Source organism: Papaver somniferum, chromosome 6 (genome assembly GCF_003573695.1).
Source record: "Papaver somniferum cultivar HN1 chromosome 6, ASM357369v1, whole genome shotgun sequence".
Lineage (NCBI taxonomy): Eukaryota > Viridiplantae > Streptophyta > Magnoliopsida > Ranunculales > Papaveraceae > Papaver > Papaver somniferum.
The window spans coordinates 105,846,408-105,863,223 of NC_039363.1; the positions used below are offsets into that span (position 1 = coordinate 105,846,408).

A 16,816-nucleotide genomic window follows, 5' to 3' on the forward strand; every position below is an offset into this window, starting at 1 on the left:
TAGAACATATTCAAAATACCCACACCAACTCTCTATAGAGATTGCATGAGCAAGAATCTGGTGTGAAACTGCTCATTTGACGCAATAAGTTGGGCATGAATAACATCAAGAATGGTTCAAAACAGAAGTCATAGAATGACCACACATACATATCATCATTCATTTAACACCAGTACATATGTATAAAAATACAAACATGATTAGCATGTTTCATTTCCCAAGCTACATCACATGCATGCTATCCGAAGGAACCATACTCCTAATGAATAAATTAGGTCATTAATAAACCTTTTTTACAATAACAGCAAGACATACACCAGGAACCTTACAAAGAATAGATGCAGCAACAGTACAAGTTCATCTAATAACTGATTTGAGAGTGGTATCCAAATAGTTATCTGTGTTGCATGTTAGTGGGATAACATAGCTAAATATGCATTCTCTAAAGACACTTGGCTTACAAAAAAATAATTACCAATCATTTAAGAGTGAGTCAATAATAATCAGCAGTCATTTGAAGACATTCATACAAACAAGCAAATCCGTAGTCAGTATGAAATCAAACATGGCTTAGATGCGTATGTTCATGCATATACACATTAAAACATGACCACTAGACTGCCCACTGCCAAAAGTCTAAAAATGTTGACCATTCGTAACTTGAATATTTTCCAACTACCACAACATACAATCTGATGTAGTGATAAAAGTTACTATCTAAAGAGATTTCAGATGTAACTCTGAACTAAACAGAGTATCTAACATTGATTTTTAAAGTAGTAAATCTTAGCTTTAGCTCAGTTAAGCATGCTAGAGTGAAGGATAATATGAAGCACACATATTCAAAACCATAAACCTGATGATAACACATACCTGATCCTTTCAATAGCCGAATTAAACTACTAAATGGAAAACCACATAGCATCCACACTTATTCATCCTTATAACATCAATGGCCAAGATTTAACTTATCATTATCTTCTTGAAAAGAACGAAAAACTGAACAGGGATGCTACCATCTTTGTAGTCTAACATGCTCATAATTGTAAGCTTGAAACCAATTAAACAATTATGCTTAAATACCAGAACAAGACTACAAACATGAAGATCAGAAACAATAATGAATTTTCGTGTTATCAACAATTCATGCTATCAGGAATAATATCCATAAATAACTTAACCAAAGAGAATTCAGTTTATAACCTAGATGAATAACATGAAATATCTAGGTGAAACAGAAGTAGAATGTTGGAATTTCAGCTTCATAATCATCATGCTTTATGCTTAAACAAGATTATAAGAACCCTTATGCTGAAAACAAACCATAACCCTAGTCTTATCATGCTCAACAACATCTTTAAGGCTACACAAAACAGTCAAGTAATAACTTTTAGCTGAACATAGTCACCATATCAGCACAACAACATGAAACATAACAGTACAAGTTAAGAAGATAGAAATAAAAGCATATCAAACATAAACATGAACATGACCTAGCTTCTACTTCTATTTCCTCTGATTACTTGGATGGAATTAACTGAAGAATGGATATGTATAAGAGGCTAGAAGAGAGCTTAGTCATAGCCTATGTGTCAACCAACCTGTCCATCATTAGTTGGTCGACACCTCACTAGGTGAGTCATAGGACAGCAAGCAGCTGAAGTGTAATCCTACTTAGCACTAATTAAGATTAAACAAAACAGGATTAGCTTAACCAAAACAGGATTACTTTAAACAAAGCAACATTTGTTGCTAAACCAACATTAATTCTAACAACAAGGACTATATCTAGAAGTAAATATGAAAGTGCCTTTGTTGATCCTGCAATAGATCACGTCAAAGACAGCTTTTTATAATTCATATATGACATATTAGGGAAAGAATCCAATATAACTGAATGATATTTGCAATCCAAGCCCCCACCCAGTCACATATAAGAATGTTAATGATATCATAACAATTTTTTCATAAAGTATATTGTATAGTATGGCATGAAAAAAATCAATATATACTATACCCAATAAAATAAACTAGGTATAATCCTAGTTAGTAATTCGTCAAATCATTCCAGAATGATTCACAAATGTATCCGAACAGACCGAATCCGAATGAATCGACCGAACAACTTGATCTTCGACCTAGTACGCGGATTATATGGACATTACGAATATTATGCGAATTATTCGGATCCGCGAATAATTCAGACATGGAACTTTTAGGTAGAACCCTAGTTAGTAATTCGTCAAATCATTCCAGAAAGATTCACAAACGTATCCGAACAGACCAAATGCGAATGAATCGGCCGAACAACTTGATCTTCGACCTAGTACGCGGATTATACAGACATTATGAATATTACGCGAATTATTCGGATCCGCGAATAATTCAGACATGGAATTTGGAAAGAGAACTGTAGATTAGTTTAAAGATTTTAAAAATGGTTGGGAGTCGAAGCATCAACCTCCCACTCCCATGTGGACCACTGAACGACTATTCTATGTAGTAGTTTTTTGTTTAATTGTATGTATATTATACTTTTTTGTTTGAGGCCTACCGATATTCTTGTTCTCAACTGGGAAAACGGGCAAGATGTCTGTATGGATGTTACTGTTGTCTCTCCCTTTACTGGTGACGGTGTTCGTTCTTTTGTCCCAGAGAAAGCCATTTCTAAGGCAGTTTCAAGGAAGCGTCCTAAATATCTGGACAAGTGCACTTCACTCGGTTATGGTCTGGGGGTCTTTGCCTTCTCTACTTTGGGTGAGCTCGGCGAAGATACTTTATGTTTTTTTAAGCGTCTGAAGAATTGTCTTGTTAATAATGACGCTAGTAGTGGTTATGGTAGTTTTGTTTTTCATAGAGTAGGCATTGTTATTCAGAGAGGGGTTGGTGCCCAGCTTGTTGCTAGGTTTCCAACCAATAGCTCCGTGTGATTTATTTTTGATTCTAAATAATATTAAGTTTATTTGGTGAGTGTTTTAACATTATTCTTAATACAATATTAAGTTAGAATTTATTACTTTATCCATCCGACCATTGCTCTTTACACTGATTTTTGTGTAGCAATCAACTTACTTGTTACACAATAAGTTTATGCAATTTAATTCTTTACCTCTTGTTATATTCGTATTAAAATATTCTTTTTCACCTTATAAATCATATATATATATATATATTTATAAATTAGTCTTGTAAGTTCACGATACTTATCAATTTAATATGTATGTAAGCCGAATTTTCAACCGAACTCACAATTTTAAAACGAATTATACATGTATGTATGTCGTTCCGAACTACTACTCGAATAACGAACCGTTGGCCGACTATTTCATCGAATTTATCCGTACAATACCCGAACATATGTCGTCTCGAACTTGTCCCCGTACCCCGAATTGCTAACTAGGGGTAGAACTGCAAAAATGTCATGTATAATAAACTGGGTAATAAGGAATAGAACCAACAATAGATATGCAAGTGTCTCCCTTGACTCTGATCGTACAGTACCAATGAGATCATTCCAAACTTTCAGTACTTCTTATATAAGATATTATGGAGAGAAGCTAACAAACATTTACAAAGAACGTAGCGTATTAGTGATTACTGGAATGTTATATGTTTTCCACTACGCACCCATTTGGGATGATGTGATCACTCATTTTCACTTCAATCTTTCAGTTATCTGAAGAGATGGTGCACGTGAAGATATCCGTTTTCGTAGCTTAAAGCGTTTCCGAATTTGGAAACATTGTGTATATATTCTTATATATGTATTGTTTTGTAAATCTGTAAAACAACACACTTTTGTATTCATATCACTTGAGGGAATTCCATTTATGTAGTATCATAGCGTATGTGTTAGTTTTTGGGTTAAGTTTTGTTGTAGATTTCTAAATTGAGAGTTTAAGTAAATGTTTTAGATTATTAATTCGTCATTAGGTAGTTGATCTCTTGGATTAGTAAGCAACTGGATTTTGGGGCGTTACAGTTCTACTTTTCTTACCTACTCCAATCAAGTTAGCATCAGTTTGTCAGGGTTTATCTCCTTTAATTTATCGTTAAGCTAGTTCACATTGGTGCTTGAAAGAGGTGGCTCTCTCTCCCATGATGTCCTCAATAAATTGGACTGCATGCTCGAGCATAATCTTTGAAAGGTTCTTAAAAATTCATTAAGAAATGGTATGCCTCTTTCTCCAACTTAATTGACAGTATTTCGGATTTCTTCCTAAGAACTATAATTGCCTTAACAACTTGTTTTCCTTCACAAGCACTCAAAAGTTTGACCGCCTTGCTGAAGTATGACAGTGTCCGCCCTAACTCTACTGTGCTTCTTTACTAGATGGTAAACATGTTTTTGTGCCTCCGACAAGTGATCTTCAAGGTCAAAGATGTGGCTTAATTAAGTTTCTCATATTTAGGTTTTGACTCATCCATTGGTTTTCCCTTTCCCAAGATTACATCACTGACTTTAGATTGCATATCCTTGAAAATTTGCATTAAGGCGACCGACTTCTTTCTGAAAATTCCAATATCTTGAGACTAACTCTCTCCATTCCCTCTTCATATGCCTAGAGAACGTCCTCAAATCTTTACTTTGCTGAAGATTGGGAAGTGAAGCTATGCGGTTTTCAAATATATATAGAGCTTGATTCATTGGGTATATCCTTGTCCCCATCCTCTCCAAAACCATTATAATATATAAAAAGAAAAATAATGATAAATTAGAATTTTAGAGTTTGCAAGAGTCATTGATATCAGGAGATATATAAAATACTGAACTGAAACGATTGTACCACAAACAACTTGACGAGGACAGAATCACAGATTCAACAAGTTGTCATTTAAACATCAGTTCATGAGTACACTCAAGAATAAGTGAGATGCTCTACCCAACCAACGAAAATGTGTCCATGCTAAGACTGCCTGGTATATATATAACTTGTATCAGCACAACACAAGCTAAACACTCTCTGAACTTAGCAAAAGAAACTGGAAGAAAATAAATAATTAAAACATAATACAAGCGAGAAGAGGTTAAAAAGGACAAGATAGTAGCTAAAATCTGATTGTCACCTTTTTGATTATCTATAATCTAAATTGCCCTCATTTTTTTAAAAAAAAGAGATAAATAAGTTGAGAAAGCAAAAGTCATAAGTTCCATGATTACTAAAGGCTGGTACCAGCATTAGCAGGGCTGGTACAATTTGAGTGATCAAATGGGCATGATCACTTATAATTCTTTTATATCATATATAAAGTGTTACAGCCTTGCCGATGCTGGTACGAGCATTTAACAACCGTGAAAAGTTCAGAGTGTAATACAATTACCTTATCAAGTTTTGTATTTTTAGAATTAAATTCCCAGGACTACCCCAGGTATTAGGGATGCGCCTAGCTGCATTTTGGATGCATAACATCGGCAATAATGTACAATGGGCTCAGTTCTTGATTTATTCGGGACTTCTATGCTTCCCAGGCGCATGGTCGTAACTTTAATTCTCAGAAGTGAAAAATACTAGAACCCCCTATTATATGGGTTCAATATATAAAAGCCCCAAAAAATGGATCCTTCATTGTCAACTCCATACCTTAGAAAGATGCTATTACTAGGCCCAAAATATTAAATTTTCTTCAGATCTGGTCCATGATTAATATTTACGAATTTTAATAATGGCAATACTACCCTTTACTATTTATACCATAGGAAACTCGTTAGATATTTTCATTTCTTATTTCATTTCCTCTCTCCAGTTCTTAAGAAAACATTTTCTAGGGCTTCTACAATGATTTTGAGCAGAGACAATTGGTTTATTTTGAGCAGAGACAATCGATGGCGACGATAGAGATTATAAATCCACCATCAGGAGAAGGAGGAGCCTCAGTTGCAGTAGAAAATAATGGATCTGAGAAACAAATTTCGATTAATTGACCGCAGATTCAACACAAGTTCATCAGCAATCTATGTATAGATAAGTATCCTCTTCTATCTGTTATTAGGCTTCGATTGAGAGATTTTAGTTTAATTATTTCAGAAACAAATCTGAGAAAAATACAGTACCTAAATCTTAAAGCGTTTTTCAATTAGTTCCTCTGAATCGAAATACAATCATCTACTCTCTCTGTTTGTATCAATGTAATTTTTTTTAAAGAATCTTGGACAAAATTTCAGATCTGTTCTTCGTCAAAATCATTTTGACTCTCAATTTCAAGTTGCGATCTAAAAACTGATTAGAGATTCGATATCAACGACTCATCATCTCTATTACCCGTAGATTTAATTTGAATTTCATTCGTTTTTAATTTTCGATTTCATATGTTCTTGGTAGATATGAAATGGAAGTTGTTTTTGCTTTTGATGCTGGGAAACGACATCCAGCAAGGGAAAGTGGTTGAACAAAGAAGGTTAAAGCTCAGGTTGCAGGTGAAGTTTTGGTGAGGTTCTCAAGCAATAAAACAATGAAGAACTGAAACTGTTACTGACCGTTTTCATGGGAATATATGAAGGGGATTATTGATTAGCTCATTTGGAAGGATATTTTGTTTGTTTTTCATTTCTGGATTTGAGTCAGCTGGCTCAAAAGAAAAATTTCATACTTTGCTTGTTCATATACCTAATCATGAGACATGATTTATGGCTCATTTGGAAGGATTTTTGGTGTTTGGTCTGATTAGAACAAGTCAGGTTAACTCAGGATTGGACAGATTGAGACTACGCAGAATCGTCATGGGATGGTCCTTGAATCCATACAGGGCGAAATCATGCAAGTACAGAAGCAAATGCAAGAGTGCGCATTGGATAGTAAGTAAATGTTTACCTCCTCTCAGTCAGACAGTCACATTAGGAAAAATTTAGAATGGTTATTAGACATGTAGTGAATCAGATTAGACAAAAAAGTATGTTGTTCTCTTTGGAACTGAAAATATAGTCCATCTTAATGATTTCATTGTTTCAGTTTATTAAATGAGGAAGATATTTGAGTTTTTTATCGAGGTGTTTTCTTGTTTGTCTAATTTGTTGATGTTCTCGTGTTCTCATTCAGTTGAAGGTATAAAGCAGAAATTGGCAGGCCATGGTAACTCATTGCAGCTAGTGGTGACTGTTTTATCCTTTGATTCTTCTTGCTGTCTTTTTTCAAATTCCAAATCAGTAAGTATCCATTAGTATATACATTTTCTTACATCTGAACTAAACTCTACTTACTAGGTCAAGGGAGAGGAAGATATGAATTGCAGAGTGTTGTTAATTGACAAGCTAAATGGATGTGTATCTATTAGTTACACATGTTAATTAGATGTGTAGCTATTAGTTAAACAATCTAAATGGATATGTATCTATTGGTTACACATGCTAATTATTAGCGTAACTTGTTGATACACATTCATTTTTTTCGTTATATTTGAGTTTCTGAAGTTGTCATCTGGTAAACTTTCGTGCCAAATTTAGGCTACGATGATACGACCTGTGAATTTATGATTAAAGCAATCTAACCAGACCAGGAAAATATTTGTCTCATGAGTGTTGGTACGATTTCACGCCATTTTTCTACTTGTGATGGTTACATTGAAAACTCACAGAAGATGGAGTCAGTTTAACACTTTCAGGATATTGTTTGGGCATTTTATAACATATTGCCATCTTAGATATCATATCAATTTTTCAACATATATGTACATTTTGTGTTATCGCCTGAGGTAACTTAATTTGTTATTAATAGTTCCTTTAAAGTGATATAACCTAATTGTGTTACTGAAGGATATGATTGGTGAACGACATTAACTTATGTTGGCTGTTGCGGAAGATTCGAAGCCAAGGTGTTGTTTTTGGTCTAGATGTTAGCAGGGAAGGGCGTGAAACTGCATGGTGTTGTCTTAAGGTGTTGTTTTTCTTTCCAAGTGTTAGTGAAATAACTTCTATCAGGCCGAGGTTATCAAAGTTCGTAACATATACACCCCGCATAACATTCCCGTATTAACAGTGATGTAGGAAAAATGGGATCACATCTTGACTACCTATGGTCGTGGATTTCAGGTGACACGTTTTGTCGGTGTTGTTGTCTCTTCGATAAATCTCGCGACTTGCCTCCTTTCTACTTTGCTTTTTGTATGCTGTCTTAAATGAAGTCCACTATATTTAGCTCGTATGCTTTCCTCAGTAATTAGGCAACATTTATAACTCGTATTCAATTTAGATGTTTCCTAGTAGACCTTGTGATATACACAAGTTATTTATATGTGTAAATCATGTTATTTATATGTGTAACTTCTAGTTATACATGTTATATGTTTGTGTAACTCCTAATTACACAAGTAGGATGCATGTGTAACTCTGAATTACACTAGACATATGCATGAGTAACTTCTAATTACACATGCCAAAATGAATAAGCCTTGCAACCAAAAATTACGTATTCCATTTACACAAGCTAGTTGGATGTTTAACTGCCTATTACACATGCTATTTTGAATGTGTAAAAGTTGAAAATATATTTATCTCGTTTTTCTTCTGTGAGATAAAGAGAAACTCTTTCTTTTTGGTAGTGGCTTTTATAACTATGTCATGAACCCTAATGTGTGCCCCTTAGAATCCTAACAGGCTCAAACAGTCATCCCACTAGCACTGGACTGGATCATAAAGTGGCTGAGCCCCAAAATATTACTTATTCAAGTATCAAGTAAAACTGGTTTTCGTGACAGTCAACCCTTAGTCCAGGTTCTTTAATTTTCGAAAACTAGATACAAAAATGGCCAGTTCTTTTGTTGCTAACTCATACTTTGCATTATGTTACCAAGTCAGCTCATCATGAACAATGCAACTTAACTAAAGCAAGATAACTTAATGAAAATTGCGCTTGATACTACTACAAGGTTAGTCCAGCATGCCTCAATCTATATTTTGTTTTCTATTCTTTGTTTGCTCGGAATTGTTGAACCTTTAACTCGTAGCTTTACTGCATAAATCAGTGGTTTGAATATTATAAACTTGGTAATCATGCTTATGTTCTTGCCTTTATTGATTCTGGTGTTGAATTCCTATATGGATGTGTAACTCATAATTACACTAGTCAGTTGCATAGGTAACTGCTAGTTTCACTACTTAGATGTATGTGAAATTGAATATACATTGTTTTTAATTTAATCTTATAAAAACTAATTGCTTGTTGTTATATTTTTGGTCTCGCTGGAACTGGAGTTGATGCTGAATACACAAGTCAAATGCATGTGTAACTCTCAGTTACACTAGATAGACGCATATGTAACTCTCAATTACACTAGACAGATGCGTGTGTAAATTCTAGTTACACACGCTAAAAAATTGTTGTAAATAAATATTAAAGTTGTCTATTTTTTTTGATGTGTAACTTTGCTTTACACATGCTATATGGATGTGTAACTTCTGGATACACATGCAATATGCATGTGTAACTTCTGTTTACACATTCAAACTATACTTTAATAATTTTGGGCTTAAATTTAAATTTTATTTAATTTCGGGCTTGACAACAAATAAAAGGGCATGAATGTCTTTTAATAACTCGGGACTAGATTTGAGCTTCTTTTAATTAAGGGCCTCATATTATGGGTTATCCATGGATCGGGCCTTAGCCTAATTTTCCCTTCTCAGAAATGGTTCTACCCTTAGCAATGAGCAGGATATCTCACAACGAGAACGATTAATTGACCGAAAAGAGTGCACCGAAGGTGCACCGTGTGAGATAAGGGCGAGGTCCACGTCTGCCCTTCACAGATCCAAATGCTAAGCACGCGATGCTGAGACCGCGCGATCACCTTGGGACAAAACGAAGTACAAAAACTTCGGTGTGTATCATTACTGATCTCACACTGGGTTGCACGGACGCGGACACTACAAAATTCTCAAAAACCTAGGACGGGGACACATATATACATATTTTATTTATATATTATTTATATATATGATCATGTATTTATACAGCAAAGTCAACTATTTCGATCATAAAAATTAGAAAATGATGCTATATGTGTATAAATTTCAAAAGAAAAGAAGATATCGTTTTTTTATACATGGCAAAGGTCAAACAATCAGTTACTATCTAGAATACATACCACAGTTTGGATAACTTTGCCTACGTAAGTGGTGGTTAATATTTACTCTCACAAAAGATAAATCAATGGCTATGGATGCTCCCACCAAAAATAAACTTACATCCATTAAATTGGTATCTCATTAATTGCTCATGATGAAAGGTTTATTAAAAATTCATTTTCCTTAATTAATTTAATAACTACATAATTTCATTAATGAACTATTAGTGATTGTTTCTCACAAGTGATTGTTGTGATTGAGATTAAAAATGCATATAACGGACAAAACTTACTTATCATATCACTAATGTCTCATTACTTTTTACAATAAATATTTTATTATGTAATAATAAATGTCATATTAAAAATTATAATGAATAAATTACTTCATTAATTATTATATAAATATATTTTTATTGACTAATGCTTAGATTTTCTAACAATTATATAAGTGGAGTGGTGGTCGGTGAGCACTGGAGATGGCAAAAACGTTATGGCATTATGGATAGTGGTGGTGGAAGCTGTTTCGGTAGCAAGGGTGGTGGTGGTAACTACTGGTGAACAACGATGGCCGGTGAAAAATAAAATGCACTCATGTCCTTCAACCATAATAATATTAATTTGATTAATCTTTTTTCTGTTGCTCCAAATCGGGTTAGTTGCATAGTCTTAAATCACTATTACTTTATTGTTTGCTCACATGTCATCTTTTATTTACTTTTCTTATTTTGATATGGCTTTGAACCTCAATCAAAACAAACGACTACAAAAGAAAATTATGGTTATTTCATCGAATATAGTATGATTTATTTTAGATGTTCCACCGGGCTTTCGACAAGCACAATTGGGAGGAGATGGGTTTTTCTCAATTCTTCAATGGATTATGTTATTTTCATGAAGTTCACTTTCCCAAATATTATTTTTCATGGTTATCTATCTTATTTATTTTTACTTTTTTTTTTTAAAGTTAAACTTTGAAAAATTGGATCCCATTGAATTTTTTTTTTTGAGTCTGATCGTTATTCTTATTATTTTTTTTGCAAACTCTCTTGCATTTGTGATTCAGGTTATTTTCTCCTTATTTTTTTTCGCATCGTCATTTTCAAATTACTACAAACAAAGTTCCTTAGTGCTGGTGGTAATGAGTATTGAGAATCATAAATCATATATCCTATATCAAATAAGCAACTCATCTTACCTGAGTATTTTATTTTTTATATGAATTATAATGTGTTGTATGTTTTGCAAATCATCCATTTCATTCGTGCACTGTTGATGTTCCCGCGTTCCTAAAAGCATTCAACGTAGGGAAAGAAACAACGAGCACAATAACACTTTCAAATGCTTTATTATTTTGTCCTACCAGTCGGATAAGGGACTATCATCTTCGGATAAATAATGTGTTAGTGATTTTGTGTCTGTTTCCACCTCGGTATCAAATGTATGATGTTAATTTAAGTCGCTCTATACAAAAGATTCTTTAAAAAAAAATCAATATTCCTATTCGACTTTATATAACGTAGATGCTTTAATAGTTTAGTTATATATTCACCTGCTAAGTTACATGGCGTGGTCAAACAACCACCCTGATATAATCTATGGCTCATAATTTTTCTTTCTATTTGATTTCATTTCGCCACACAAATCACAAGTTAACCTTCTTATTATTAGTCTATATCCTATTACTAATTGTTAATCTTGAATGAGTTACGCTTTATTTATTATATTCTCAAACATTGATCGCGCTGCTAAATATTTTATCTCAACTTTGTTGTCATGGATTTTTAGAATTTTCCTCTTTTGTAGGTCAGTGACAACGATATCATGGTTTTAAAACAATATTATTATAATAGAACATATATTTCTTTTGCGCACATGTTTACTACTATAAGATAGTGCAAAGAAGATATTGATAACGTAGACATGTGTACCGCTATAATTTTTTCATCGAGACTGTTTTCCTACCTTACTAAGAGGTTTTCTTGGGTACACTTACATGATTTTAAATTTTTAGGTAATTTCTTGGGCACACTTATAGTCAACAAAAGTTAAGAGCTAACAAAATTCGGTTGTAAGAATTATTACATCCAAGAGATTCCATAAAGCATTTCACACAAAAATATTCCTCAATAAATGTTTTAGCATTATTTTTAAAAATGATGGATAACTGAGCCTACTGTTATTAGGTTAAGTGGTTAACCATTTGACTGACTAGCTAACCATGGCTTCATCATTTTTATGCAGCGAATAACCACACATTTGGAAGGTCAATATCGTAGAATGTGTAGAAGTTCTGAGGTATTAGAGATCTGATTGTGTTATTGAATTCGTAAGAACATAGAATGTGATATTTATTGTTGAGTCCATACTGGGTTTTAATCTTTTTGGACTACTCTTCGAGTGGAAAAAGTCAACAAGGACCTGGAAATTTTTAAGGCCTGCCCAACTATCTAGGACGAATGAACTCAGATGACATAATTTTTAATAACTAACATAGTCCAGTGTTTTGGTTTTTCATGGTCACTAAAATAAGTGAAATTCAGAAATGCAGTATCATTTCAATTGACTCATAAAATACCTTTGTAAACTATAAATACTATAAAATAAAAGATTAGGAAACATCGTGTGAACATTAATTATGATAAATTCGTGGCTTGAGGATACAACTCTAACATATTTGGGAAGATGTGAAAATTTTAAACATACTAGAAGTAAATCATATATGAGTACATGAGAAAGGATTTGTATATTGAAGACCGAAAATATCAATCAATTTTTTCTTCACTTTTAATATGGAGGGTAACATGACAAATAATAAATATTAAATTAAATATTCAAACGTTGGAAAATACATATCAAATAAAAATCATGCATGTGTCCTTACGGCACGGGTTAAACAGTGGCCAGGATTTGTCCTTGGTAAAGATAAATCCACGGCCGTGGTTGCTCAGAGATAAAAGTCTGGCATGTCTTTTGCAAACTCCAAACTTGTGGCGTTTGGTATTGTGTGGAAGAAACTTTTCGTCATTCCCATTAACTTGGCTCATCTCTTTTCTAGCCTTCCCCATTCTCTTCCTTTTCCTTTGGTATGGAATACAATATTAGCACCTTTGTAAGTGCTCTAACTATGATGGATCTAAAGTGCATAGTTAAAACTTAGAAATGAGATATGTTTCATGGTATTCTTTTTTCGTGTATTAAGGTTTTCATTTTCTCTAATTCATTTGGTTTCGGTTGGTGAATATTTTAGGTTTTAACTTTCTCCAGAGATCAACACCACCACCAGGTATTTCAGGAGGTAATATAATCTTTTAGTTAGAATGGTTTTCGTGATTGATCAAAGTTTAGGTAATAACCCAAAAAAGAATTATTTATCAATTTAGAGTCCTTATTTTCTCTAATTTATGTGGGTTTTGCATGGTGGTGAATATTTTAGGTTATAATTTTCTCCAGAGACTTAATGCAAGAACAAATCTGGAACAATATAATCTTTTAGTTATAATGGTTTTTTGTAATCGATCACAGTTTAGTTAATAACCCAATAGATGTGTCCTCCCAATAGATAAATTGATGGTTGCTATCATCCTAACAAAATGTAATAAAAACAAATCTTTTTAAGGCAAAATATTTTTGAGTTCTGAAGCGTTTCTCATCTCTCTCCATTCTCCTGTGCCAGGGATTTTCTATCTGCCATTTCTCCTCGACCTGGAGTGATTGTGCTTGAGAAAGAGTCATGGGAAAAAGTGAAGAGAGAAAATGAGTCGATAAGAAACGAGATGGATGAAATATTCAAATTCAAATAAGTTTATAAAGAGAGAAAGGTAAACCTTACAGCTAACAAATATTGTAAGATTAATTTGATTGATTTAGAATTTGGATGTCTTTACTTTTGTTATGATTATGGGGAATGACCTATCCTATATACATTTTTGATTTTTGTATCATATATGTGTCTATCGTGGGGATAATAGCAATAACGTTGTGTATGAGTTTCAATTGATTTTTTAATCATTTCACTTATTCATTCATGTTAAGTTTTGGTGTGAGTTTCCTAAGGTTTAAGAATTTGATAATTTCAGTTGAAAATTATATATCGGGTTTAAGGTTCAATTTTTTTTTTCATACTTCCAACCGTTTGTTGAACTTTATTAGCACAAGGCACGCGGATGGATTGACGACTAATGGATACAGAGTGATGAATGAACTGGAATGTGAAGACAAAACATTCTCCATCAATTCCCCTCCCTCCCTACCTTCTGTTGTATATGTGGATCAGAAGATCGTCTCCTACTCAGGTTTGCTCTGGTATTATCGGCACCTATTACCACATGTAATTCGTGTAGAAACCTTTCCTCATAATAAGAATTTTTTGAGGTTTATATTTTCAAAAAAAAAAAGCTTAAAATTTGGTTTGGCTGCTCCTATATATAATCATGATCCTATTCAGTCGTAATCAATTTAGGGATCCAACATGTTATCCCAGAAAAATCATCCAAATATGTGACTCTTGGTCAACTTCATGGCAATGTTATAGGAAACCTTTATATCACAACATGTTATCATGTTTATTTTATTTTTTGTTGGCATGTCATAGATTCTTTTTTAATTGCATTTTCGTATGCACACTTCATGGTTCAAGTAACCATTACCAGGGATAATAGATTTGATTAATATTCGTGTTTGTATTTTTTTTTTCAGGGATTTGATTCAATCTGATCTCATTAATAACTTATATATACAATTCCAAGATTCTATGGTACAACCTAGCATTTAATTGATTTTGTAGGTGGCAGTGGGAGGTGGAAATATTTCGATTAACTAACAATAGGTATGGGTTCATTGGATTATTGATACAATCAGGTGGGAGTTGAAGTGGTTCATTTGTTATTTTTCTTTTCCAAATATACCGTGTTTCCTTAGTAGAGTTATTCATGTTCCAATGTGGGTTCACACTAACTGAAAACCATTAAGAGGGTTTCGGGTGTTTATGCTCATATGAATAATTCATTCATCACAAGATTCTAATCTTCATCGCCACCTTAAAACTCCAACACCTAGCAACCAATATTTTAAACAAGTGAACCTCATGCAGACCTCCCATGTGCGGCCTTCTGAATTTCTCTATGAATATTAGCAATTCCTAGATTCACTCCATATCATCTCCCTAGAATATACACATACATTCGAGTCCATGCATGCATAACACTGTTACTTAAAATGAGAGTCTCTCTAAGCCCTCTCTCTCTAGTCTTTTCTGTTATCCGAATCCTCAAAATTTAAGAAAAAGTCTACTCCAACGGTCTTTTTTTTAGCCTGTTAGCTCTTCCAGCGGTCTTTTTCTACCGGAAGCCAATGCCGGCCGCGTAAAGTTTCTCCTGAGCTCTAAGATTTTTATGATTTTTGAGCCTTTTGTTCTCAATCAAGACTACCCATTGATCTCTGTTAACTAAATCCTTCCAATCTGCGAGTCAATTTAAGTTCCACTAGTCCTCTAATTTTCTAAGTTTCTGTGATTCGAATTCTAAAGACACCAAGACACAAAAGACCCTAAAGACACCAAGATACTTACACCAGTACCAGTTTCAAGAAGACACCAGGTTTCGTGATATCCTTACAAGCTGCAATAGACCCGAAATTTTTAAGATTTGTGTCGTTCTCTGTTTTATTAGAAAAATTCAAGTGTTAGTTTATCTCGTCTGTTTTTGCCTAAAAAGTTTCTTAGATTCACAACTTTTGTATTCCGGAAGTTGAAAAGTTTTTCTTATGACTTGCTATTTTTGAAAAGTTCAATTGTGATTCCAATCTGATTGTTTTATCTATTAGTGTCCCTGAGTTAAGCTTTTTGTTTTGTTATAAGTTAATTTCTTCTCTATTTGCCGTCTTCCTAGTCTCTTCTTGTTCGGCTGATTGTTGAGGGATGAGTATCCTGAGTTGGAATTGTCATGGTTTTGCAAAACCAAAAGCAATTCTTGAACTTAGGGAATTAATCAAGTTAAAATCTCCTGATATAATTTTTTATGTGAAACTATGATCGGTAATAAGGCCTCTACTTCTAAGCTACGATCTTTAGGATATCACAACTCTTCATTGGTTCCATCTATAGGGAAGAAAGGTGGTGTTGCGCTATCCTGGAAGGATGGTTTTGACAATATTGTTAAACAGTCCAGCCAACAAGGATTCGTATGCTCCACTAGATCAATTAAAGCTAACAAGGTATGTAACTTATATTTTACTTATGGTGAACCAAATAGAAGCTTGAGAAATCTCAGTTGGGATGCCTTTATGGCCCAACCTTATAATCAAAATATCTTTACAATTGTAGTAGGAGATTTGAATTGCATCCTTTTACCACAAGATAAGTGGGGAAAGAGACCTGTTACAGAACAAGACACAAAAATGCTAGAAAATCTTATGAATTTGTGGGACTTGAGAGATTTCCCATTCTCAGGTCCCGATTTTACATGGACTCATAAACAAATAGGAGAAAACCAAGTGATGGAACGTATTGATAGAGCTCTTGTTAATGAGCTATGGGAAGAAACCTTTCCTCACACCCATGTCCTGCATTTCCCTCGTATTAGCTCTGATCATGCACCTATTCTAGTATCTTTAAATCTTGGTGTGGAGAATCTGCATACACCCTACCACTTCATGTCAATGTAGGTAAAGGATGAAACCTGCAAAACAGTAATTGAAAAAGCTTGGTCATTGCAAGTGAGAGGCTCAAAAGCTTTTCAACTTAAACAAAAGTTGAATCATG

At 33.7% G+C, this 16,816-nt stretch overlaps 1 long non-coding RNA gene and 1 pseudogene across 2 annotated transcripts; one reads left to right on the plus strand and one right to left on the minus strand.

The window, feature by feature from the left end:
- Positions 1–4,006: 4,006 nt before the first annotated feature.
- On the minus strand, positions 4,007–4,684 carry LOC113291253 (annotated as a pseudogene).
- Positions 4,685–13,073: 8,389 nt separating this feature from the next.
- Positions 13,074–16,567, plus strand: LOC113288736. 2 transcript variants are annotated; one of them, XR_003330694.1, is made up of 5 exons: positions 13,074–13,168; positions 13,307–13,354; positions 13,733–13,877; positions 14,209–14,361; positions 14,755–16,567. It is a non-coding gene; the product is annotated as an uncharacterized LOC113288736 (long non-coding RNA). The 2 variants fall into 2 exon arrangements; XR_003330693.1 differs by having other exon boundaries at positions 14,209–14,351.
- The last annotated feature ends 249 nt before the right edge of the window (positions 16,568–16,816 follow it).